The sequence below is a fragment of the Zalophus californianus genome, chromosome 1 (assembly GCF_009762305.2).
Source record: "Zalophus californianus isolate mZalCal1 chromosome 1, mZalCal1.pri.v2, whole genome shotgun sequence".
In the NCBI taxonomy this organism is placed as follows: Eukaryota; Metazoa; Chordata; class Mammalia; order Carnivora; family Otariidae; genus Zalophus; species Zalophus californianus.
In genome coordinates, this window is record NC_045595.1 from 135876137 (window position 1) to 135885812 (window position 9676).

Genomic DNA, 9676 nt, shown 5'->3' on the forward strand with positions numbered 1-9676 from the left:
GGTTCCAGCTTTCCTAACCACTTACCAGTTCCAACAGGAAAGAAGAGTGCTTGTAATCGTTAACACTCATTGAGCGCTTCATTGTGCCAGAGCTTTCCATGTATTATCTCAAGTAATACACCAACCCTACGTTCTAGGTACTAGTATCATCTCTGTTTCACAAAGAAACGAGCACAGAAAAGTAACTTGCCAAGGTAACACCCTTACAAGTGAGAAGCAGCGTTCGAAACCAGACAGTACCACCTCAGAGCCCGCGCTCCGGAGCACCCCACTGAGCAGAAAAATGGGAAAAATCTTGTGTTCAAGACAAAGAGGGAGCAGAGGGAAGTGACTGTATAAGCCTGCAGAAGCTGGCAAACCAGTCTGAAAAACAAAAAATGAACTTCGAGCGGGACTACACAGCCGTTAAGGAAAGCAGGGGGGAAAGAACCCCATAAACAAGATCAGGAGCGCGCCTGGATCCCGGGAAAACCAAGGAAGACGTCGCCAGTGACGTCACTAGCGGGAGTGGGACGCTAAGCGGGACCATCGGGCCTAGCGGAATTTCGGCCGGACGTGATGCACAGGAAGTTACGCCCTGGAGGCGGTCCCTGGGTAGTGGAGGGCGTCGCGATGGGCGGGGCGGAGCGTCTGTGGTCCTCCTGGAACCTTGCATCTCGGGCAGGTAACGTGCGGGCCAAACTTGGACCCGGTCAAGGGTGGTAGTTGGTGTTGGTGACCCAGGTAGTTCGGGCAGGGAGAGAGATGGATCTCGCATTAGGCTGGAGGAAAGTCTCCTTGGCGTCAGACTCCCTGGGGAGGGAGGGGTGCGAGGAACTTTGGGAACGGGGTCGTGAGGACCGAGGTCGTTGAGGAAATACAGCTTGAGACTTTCAGGAATCGGTCATGGCTGGGGGTCGTGGACTCCTGAGCCTTGGCGCTTTGGGGTTAGAGGTGGAGCCTGGGTGTTGAGATGAGCCGACGTAGAGTTCATTTCTTACCCACTCTGACCCCCGCCTCTGTTCTGCTAATAATAATAATAGGGGACAGGTACTTCATCTCTTAATCCAAGACGGTGCCTTGCCACTATTAGGCATTCTTTAGATGTTGTTGAACGAATGAATTATTTATTATGAACGCACGAACCAGATTCTCGCTCAGCAGGGGGAACTTCTCCCGAACTTCAGGATCTCTTTCTGGGTGTAGAAGTGACTTCAACGTAGTTTGCTAACCAATGATTTATGAGGATGCTGGGGGAGTAGAGATTCAGAACACTGTTGTTGTTTTGTGAGATTATTGAAACTTATAAATTTGTCTTAATATTTCGATGGTGGGATAGAGGATAAAGCGATTAATTCAGCTTCTTTCGGATTCCTTTATTTTTCTCGCAAGAACTTCAGGTAATGATGGGGGAGGAATGATAAACTACAGTTGTAGCACTGAACTTCTAGTGTTCTAAGTACTTTCAGCAGTATGAACTTACTTTCCATTTTCTTCATGTTTTCTTTCTTACATTGGGGTACTTCTTACATTTGAGAGGTAAATAAGAATGATTTCATAACAAAGATGAAATTAATTTAAAAATCCAGTCAGAGGTTTTCACCTGGTGTGTTCACGTAACATAAACTCCTTCCACAGATTTGTAGGAGGCCTCCAAAAGAATGAATCCCTGAAGATTAAATTGTCTTCTTCGTAAAATATTTGTCTAGGTGTCTTAAATGTGATGAAGAGTGGCCATAGACCTACAGAACAAGTGCTGTAACCAGATTGGTCTTGATTGTCAAGTTCAAAAAATTGCAGAGGACAGACACATCAGGCTTGTAATGGGGTCTGGGCATGGATCATTATCTGGATGCAGTGATTTTGTTTATGGGCTTTGTGCTATCTAATGAGGTGTAGTAGCTCCTAAGAGGTTCTAGAATCTTTTTTAGATTGGATATAATGGAGTAGAAAAACCTGAATTTATGCTTTTGTTTGTTTGTTTTTACAAAGAAGAAACTAGTAAGCATTTTTAGATTTAAAAATCCTAGGGGCACCTGGCTGGCTCATTCTGTGGAGCATTTGACTTCTGATCTTGGGGTTGTGGGTTGGAACCCCGCCTTGGGTGTAGTGATTACTTAAAAATAAAATCTTTAAAAAAGAAAAATCCAAGATGTTTTTAAAAATAGTCTGAAAAAAACCAGAAAGTAAACATGTAAGTACATTATTGTAGTCATTTACATTTAAAAAGTTTGCCTGCCTTTAAAATTTGTTTTCCCAATTTCTGGAAAGTGTTCGTATCCAAATCATTCCCATCTTTACAAGCTCTTACTATGGTGCCACCTTTAGAATACATATAAATATGGTACAAAGCAGTGTTTCGAGATCTTCTAGATTTTGTTAATAGTAATGTCTTACTTAAAAATAAAGTATAATTTTGCTACCTCATTCTGCTGTTCAGTGTCATATCAACTAATTTTGCATATCTAAATGTCTATATTCATAATAACTATTATAATTATTATTCATAATAATTTAGTATCTAAATGGTAACTTAGGTATATGTACATTGACATTCTTGAGGTTTTCAGTTTTGCAGAACACTGATATCTATGGACCCTAGCATGGACTTCATTTTAAAGAAATCCACGGACCATTAATGGACAAAAACATGAATCAGTTTATGTTGTGGCATTCAAATCCTAGCACTTTGGGAAAGGTAAGTTGTTGACTGTGTTTATGTTAGGTGAGAAATAGAACAGCCTTGGATTGGTCTAGGAAATTTTAGGATTGTGATTGAAAAATATAGAACAAATCTTCAAATTTTGTTTTAATCTGGATCTTTCAAAGAGAGATTTGTTCTGTATATATGAGGTGATTATTACTATTTTCTTGTAAAATTGATCAGAAATTAAAGAGATTAGCAAATTTTATTACTCCTGGACGATTACTGCTTTGTTCTCTTTTTTTGGGGAGATCTCCTTTCAGCACTTTAGAACCTGGTAGAATATATCAGCCTGTGGATACGCTGTAGGAAAGGGGTTTCAGATAGTCATTTAAATCATCTCACATCCAAGTTTGGCTCTGTGATAATATATGTACCAAATCTTCTGGCCAGTTTTACTTTATATGTTAGGTTCAAGCAAGAAGAAAAGTTTAAAAAATGTCTTCTATCTCCCTTTATCTTGCTTTATTTATGCTATTTTCCTTTCTTTTCTTTTAAAAAATCACTTGGCAGGATTCATTCTACAGGCCTTTTATCTTTCTGTCCCGGGGGTAAATTTTCTCTTTTTTTTCCTATTTTATCTTAGGAGTTTGTTAACTTTCAAATCTTTAACTTCTAACTTTGTGGTAATGTTTGGCACCTTTTAACCACTAAGCATTATACTTGTAGTTTTTTCCAGTCTCCTTTGTAGAGACACTGGCTTCTTGTTTAGAATTTGCTCAATGCCAAAACCAGTTAGTACTTCTAGGAATTCATCTTTTAGATATATTTGCACCTGCACACAAAAATTTGTATATAAAGATATCATTACCATATTATTTTAAATTAAGAAACAGACAAACTAGGAATAACCTAAACATCCCTCAACAGAGGAGGTGTGATTAAATAAATGCCTTCATGTAATGTAGTACTTTATAACTCTTAGAAAGAATGAAGCTAATTCATAGGCAGAAATATGGCAAAATCTGATACACTGCTAACTGAGAAAAACAATATAGAGCTGTTTGTATAGTGTGTTTTCATTAGCATACATATATATATGTATATATATATATATATACATATATATATGCAAAATTTCTTCGGAATCTGTATGAGGAACTATAGACAGGTACTCCTGGTGAATGAGACTATAGGTCTATGGTAGGAAGATGATTCATATTTTTTCTGTGTACTCTTTCTGGCAGATTGGATTTTTAACCATGAACATGTTTTCATAATACTAGGAAACAAACAAATGACAAGGCTTTAGGCTAGTTGAAGAACTATGGAGCCTACAACTATTCCTTATGACTTTTGTCCTTATAATTATTTGCACTATTCAGAGGGAATGGGGTTGTATAAGTGAGTGAAGTTTTTGTCAGAGCTGCATGGAAGGTTTGGTGACATTATAATAGGTTTTTAACCTTGACATTACGTTATTATTCTTATGAACAAACTAAGTGCTTAGTGCTGCTGAATTTAATACTCATATACAATTGTAGCATGTTACTGGCCTCCCTAGATAATATGGGTATTATCTTTGTTTGCAGGCCAGGTTTCTATTGTATTGGCATGGTCCTTCTGAGCCTCTCAGTATTACTGAATGTGATGGACTTTGTTTTATTTGAATTGCTATTGAGGGACTCTACTCTTTAAATAAGTCTTATTTATTATTTCACTTTGTTCTTGATGTTTAGAGCTGGCTTAAAGCATTTCAAAGAATGGCTTATTCTCTCTGTTAGCAAAATCAGTAAACCAGAAAGATCCTTTAGATATATATGGATAATCTCCTTTGAAGTGGCTGATTATTTGCCATGGGACTCTGCAAAAATTTCTTGTGGCTGGTACTTCTCTAGCCGTCTTTTCTTTCCACACTTTCATTGTGGAAAATTTGGAATAATAATAATAGGTGAATACAAGAATACAAGAAATTTAAAGATATAGTAATCTTCATTCATTAGTAAACGGGATTTTATTTGAAACTTGCTTGAGAATAAGCTTTGTAAGATACATACCTTTATGATACTACTGATTGTGTATCTTGTTAAAGTCAAAATCAAGGCCATTTATCTGGGGGCTGTCATGATTAATGAAATAGAACAGATTATGGTATGTCTGGTGGTACATAGAAAGGAGCACATGAACATAAAAGTTACATGTAGATAACATAGAATTGGGGAAGATACATGTATATGTGTGTGTGTCTATGCATGTAAATATGTATTTATAAAATGTGTGTGTGTATATATATATTATTTTATACATAACATATATAAAATTTTCTGGAAAACCAAAAGTTCCAGATAAGAAGATATCCAGTTAGCACAGGAAGAAAAAAAGTCAGAATTTTAAGACCTTAGAGCTGGGCCTGTCATGGGCTAATTCATGATTATGAGAGCAGCTTAAAGAATTTTGGTTGTTTTAAGATCATTCACAGGTTCAAGTGATAGGAAGGTAGATAGAAGCCTGAGAGAAAATTAAAATCTAGCAAACATGTAAGATTATGGTTGAGGGTATCTTTTAAGATTTGTTTGGTGGTATTATTTTGGGGAGGAGAAGAGAAGGGGGAACTCAAAAATGTATTGCTGTTCAATTTGGATTTGAGCTAGGACCATAAGTCTTTCATAGCTTTCCAATTGTGTATGACCATGGATGAACTAGATCCACTAACTTATAAAACATTGTTCCACAAAAACTGATTTGATCATTAGATATACCGCGAAGAGTAAGAGAACTATTTTTTTTTAACTTTTTAAAAAAAAGATTTATTTATTATTTATTTGAGAGTGTGGGGGGAGGGGCAGAGTGAGAGGGAGAGAGAGAATCTCAAGCAGACTCTCCACTGAGCAGGGAGCCTGACCCAGGGCTCAATCCCCAGACCCACGAGATCATGACCTGAGCTGAAATCACAAGTCGGTTGCTTAACCGACTGAGTCACTTAGGTGCCCCCGAAAGTTTTTAACCAGTTTTGTGATTATGTAAAAGGATAACTGTGATGATCTAGACTGAGGGGACTGGGACCATTTTGTTCAGAAAATTCTAGAAGACTTTGGAAGAGTTGGAAAAACTGTAGGAAGCACACTTGTTGTCTGTTATTTGAGGTCAAGTGAGAGAAGGTATAGAACTAGTCAGCAGGGGAGCAGGTTGTGTCCAGAGGCAGTGAACTTTGGGTCATTAGGGCTGTTTAAGCAGAGTTTGAACATCAGGAATGTTGTAGAGGGGATTTCTTATTGTATGGGAGATTGTACTAGATTATTGTAAAGGTTCCTTTCAAATCCTAAAATTTTTTAATACTGCAATGAAGTGTTTATTACAGTATGAGTATACATTCTGTTATTCCTGTCTTTAAATACTGATCCCTGACTTATCCACTTATCATTTATCCACCAGCCTCAACTTCCATGTAACCAGGAAGTAAATTTAAAAATTACCTGAGCTCCCAAATTATAAGACATAAAACCCATATGCTTTTTCTTAGGTCCTTACTCAGTTTATTGACTTTTTTAAAAGATAGTTCTTTTTTTTCTTTTTTTAAGATTTTATTTATTTATTTGACAAAGAGAGACACAAACAAGAGAGGGAATACAAGCAGGGGGAATGGGAGAGGGAGAAGCAGGCTTCCCGCCGAGCAGGGAGCCTGATGTAGGGCTCAGTTCCAGGACCCTGGGATCATGACCCTAGCAAAGGCAGACACTTAACCGACTGAGCCACCCAGTCACCCCTAAAGATAGTTCTAATAGGCTTAATTAACTGGTATCTAACTCCACAGTGTACTAGAAGCAGCAAATTGTGAGTAGGCCGAGTGCTAATGTAAGTTTAATGTATATTAATGCTAATAATGGTGTTGGCATGCTTAAACAACCTTTTTTTATTATACAAGTGATCCATGTCCACTTCACAAAAATTAGAATATAGAAATATATTGTGGGGTGATGTAAATATATATATCATATAGGTAACTTTATTTCTCTTTTGGTGATATCACCAAAAAAAGAGAAATAAAGTTACCTATAGTCCCCTACCACTGTTAATATTTTAGTGGCATCCTTTATTTTTAAACTCCTTGACATTCCTGCAGGATGTTACTTCTGAGTAGTGACTGCTGAAACTGATTCTACATTACTCCTGTTTGGAAACTTAAATTAGTCACTATACTCTGATCAGAATATCAGAAAGTGAAAGATTATGACATGGCACAATGCTGATTTGAAAAAAACATTAGTCCTGTTCAATTTTGTTGCATTGAAACCAGTTTTATAGAGTAATGAGCACAGGTTGATACTCTAGAGCCAAAAGGCCAGAGTTTGAATCCTAACTCCACTATTTACTAGCCAGGTAAACTATCAGAATTTCTTAATTTCTATGTGCCTCAGTTTCTTCATTTGTAAATTGAGGATAATAATAGTAATATCAAATTCATGGGATTCTTGTGAAGATTATGAATTAATCTGCATAAAATGCTTAGAGTAGTGCCCAGCACAAAGTATAGACTCAGTATGTATTACTTGCTATTGTTATTATTTTTATTTTTTTTTAAGTTTAATTTTTTTATTTTAGAGAGAAAGTGCAAGTGGGGGAAGGGGCAGAGAGAGAGAATCCCCAAGCAGACTCCCCGACGAGCGTGGAGCCCAGTGTGAGGCTCAATCTCACGATCCATGAGATCACGACCTGATCACGACCTAAATCAAGAGTTGGTCACCCAATGGGACGCCTGGGTGGCTCAGTCGGTTAAGCTTCTGCCTTTGGCTCAGGTCATGATCCCAGGGCCCTGGGATCGAGTCCTGCACTGGGCTCCCTGCTCTGCAGGGAGCCTGCTTCTCCCTCTGCCTCTCTCTCTCTGTCTCTCATGAATAAATAAATAAAATCCTTAAAAAAAAAAAAGAAGAGTTGGTTGCCCAACTGACTGAGCCACCTAGGCACCCCATTATTATTAATTTTTAAAAGTTTAAAGTTTTCTTGGAAAAAAGGCAGGTTTATAGGCACACATAAAATAAAAAGAAGTCAGAATGAGCACAAAAGCAGGCAGTGAGATTTAGTATATTTATTTCATAAAAACCTGTAAAGTGGTCTGAATTTTTCCATTGTAAGGAAAAAGAAAAGTAAGAAAGTCTGTTGACTTTTCTCCCTTGTTAAATATTTTCAGACCATAATATTCCTAGCTCAATTTCTCTCTCTACCCCACAAAATCAACTTTATTTTATGCTGTCTCTTCCAACAAATACTTGGCCATGCTTTCAAAGATCAAAAGCCCTTTAAGACAATCGAATATCATGGATAGTGATCAGAGAGCTTCCAGAAATTATCATTAAATCAGTTTCTCTGACTATAGCCCAAGGTGGTTCTGCAAGAAGTTTGAATTCTGCAACTTAAAGCAAATATTATTCAAAGAGATAAGCCAGTAAACATATTAAGTTATTCTGAACGCTCTTTTAAAATCATTGTTTCCTTTTCTTTTTCTTCTTTATTTCATTTTGGTTTTCTCTTTCTATTCTTTCAGCATGGTATCTGGTAGTCTGATTAATTATTGGCCAAAGAGTTAAAGCTTTTCAAAACCCTTAAAAATTTTTTTAGACTTGCTGGTAGAATTTTTTTGTGTGTTTTGTTTTGTTTTAAAGCATCAAGTACAAGTTTTTGAAGACCCTGGGGCCTACCATCATTATGCATTCAAGATTTGAGTTTGAATAACTTCATCAAGACTTAGATCCTCTTCAAAAGCCTCAAGTCTCATCTGCATTAAAGCTCTCCATTGAACCCTCTCACAAAAGTAAAAGCTTACAGGGACTAAAATCCACTAATACATTCCATTTTATATCCTTTCCTCTGATTTCTCTTCAATTTCTTTGGCCTTTAGAGTCTTTCATATTGCTTATGTTTCTTTAGATTGGAGCCAAGGTAACAGTGCCTTCCAAAAGAATAGATGTCCTGTGGCCCTAAATTTTCATCGGTAGAGAAGCATAAACTTGGTATAAGTTTACAATCAGGTCTTTTGTTGTATCCTACAAAAACTTGAGTCAACAATAAGAAATGAGAATGAAGTGGTAAAAATATTTGAGGTCAGATTATACCGTCAGTGGTTTAGAGAGAAGAGCCCTCCACCTAAAAGTTAATGGTTCTTATTATCTGCCTGGGAAAGTCACATAACCTCTCTGGACCTTAATTTCATCTGTAAAGTAAATCTGATATTATTTCCCCTGCCTACCTCACAGGGTTGTTGTGAGGGTAACATGAAATAATATATATAAAAAGGACTTCTATATAAAATGTGCAGTATAGACAGAGTCCTGTTACAAGTCATTCCCTCAGCTCTTGGGCCTGGGAAGGTGGATGATTTAAGCACACTGAAAGCAAGCACCATGTCCAGGCTGGATACATGGGAACCAGGAGGCTGCGTTAATTTTTGGTTTCTTTGAGTACACAGAGTACTTTTGTGGGCCAATTCTAAGAAGGAGGAAGACTATACATTTCCCTAAAATTTTAAGTTAGCATTTATAATGCTCTAGAGCAATTATATGCTGTAATTGTATTCGTGGCTTGCAACCTTTGTTTACAAGTAGTGACCAGCATTTTTTTTTTTTAATGGAGGAGCATAGAGCAGAACATTTCACACTGCATCCCACCCGGTAAGAGTAAGTATGTTCCCATTGTATCTATGTGTGAATGTGTGTGTGTTTGTGTTTGTGTACTTGGTCATTAAATAAAATGCATTTTTTTCCCTATGAGTTGCAGTCGCTGATCCAGGTGTATTATTTTAGTACTAATGCTTTCCTACACATTTGGGGTCTTAGGAAACTTTCTTTTCACTTCATACCACTACTGCTTGTGACAAAGGAATCGATAATATCAGTTTGATTTGGGGTCTAATTCATGAGATTTTGTAATTTCAGAGCACAGAGAAAGCCTCTAGACCTCTGGGTATTTTATTTAGTAATACCATCCACTTTGACACCCAGGCTATTAAAACATGTAAGGTTGGTTCAACCTCATACTGGTAGAAAGATTGTAGCAAATGTT

At 37.3% G+C, this 9676-nt stretch overlaps 1 long non-coding RNA gene across 1 annotated transcript; it reads left to right on the forward strand.

Moving 5' to 3' along the window:
- Positions 1-565: 565 nt before the first annotated feature.
- Positions 566-9390, forward strand: LOC113916909. Its single transcript, XR_003518070.2, has 3 exons — positions 566-664; positions 2550-2677; positions 8281-9390. It is a non-coding gene; the product is annotated as an uncharacterized LOC113916909 (long non-coding RNA).
- Positions 9391-9676: the final 286 nt, after the last annotated feature.